The following is a 1,019-nucleotide window of genomic DNA, read 5'->3' as shown; positions in this document are numbered from 1 at the left end:
GGGTGAAAACAAATCAATCATATCAGATTCGGAAATCGCAGTTTCTTTAATTGTTCCGCATTTAAGTCTCCCGAACTCAACCACTTCGCAAGACTTGGGGGGCTTACTGTGGGTACCTGAATTATTTACTTGGTCTGCTTTGTTTTCTTGCCAGTATCAATAATCGTTACGTTTTAGTTTATTCATGCTAGTCTATGTTTTACAGCTTTACATTTATCGCATGTTTAACATGTTCGGTTAGGATCACTGAAAACCAAAAATCATTTATGCTTGCTTGATATAATCATTTCTGATATATCTTGATTGCTAGCATCACACCTGATTGGATTGATACCTATTGTACTGCAATGACATGATAGTACTCTAGGGTAATTGATAGAAAAATCCTATTATCAATTTGGCGCCGCTGCCATTTGGGTGTTTGTGTGTTACATTTGAGATTTCAGACTTGCTAAGATCAAGTGTTTACTCAACATTCACTACAGTTACTCACTCTGTTCCTTCTGTTTGTCTATTGATTCAGGTACAACTCTGTCTCAACTGCTCCTACTCGACTGACACACTCAACCGATAAGAGAGATAAGCTGATTTGAGTTGTATGCACACACGGTCGCAAGGCACAGAGAACTTGTTCCAGCCCTCCGACCGTATTGATCGCTTGGTACCTGCATCACGACAGCAACGCAACAGAGTTACACCACCCCAAGTGGAGATGGAATACATTCAAACACCACCCCCACCACGGGCACCTACACGGATTGGAGCTGGTGATGCCCCATGCAACCATACCCATCGTCAGGGTATAGAGCCTCCAGCCGTGGCGAACAACAACTTTGAGATCAAGAGTGGTCTGATCTCCATGGTCCAGCAGAATAAATTTCATGGTCTGCCTATGGAAGACCCCCTGGATCACCTTGATGAGTTTGATCGTCTCTGTAGTCTCACCAAGATCAATGGGGTCAGTGAGGACGGTTTCAAGCTACGTCTCTTTCCATTCTCTTTGGGTAACAAAGCTCATC

This window comes from Capsella rubella, unplaced genomic scaffold (genome assembly GCF_000375325.1).
Source record: "Capsella rubella cultivar Monte Gargano unplaced genomic scaffold, Caprub1_0 scaffold_2, whole genome shotgun sequence".
NCBI lineage: Eukaryota > Viridiplantae > Streptophyta > Magnoliopsida > Brassicales > Brassicaceae > Capsella > Capsella rubella.
The sequence above is the reverse complement of the archived record's forward strand: the minus strand, read 5'-3'. Positions refer to the sequence as shown.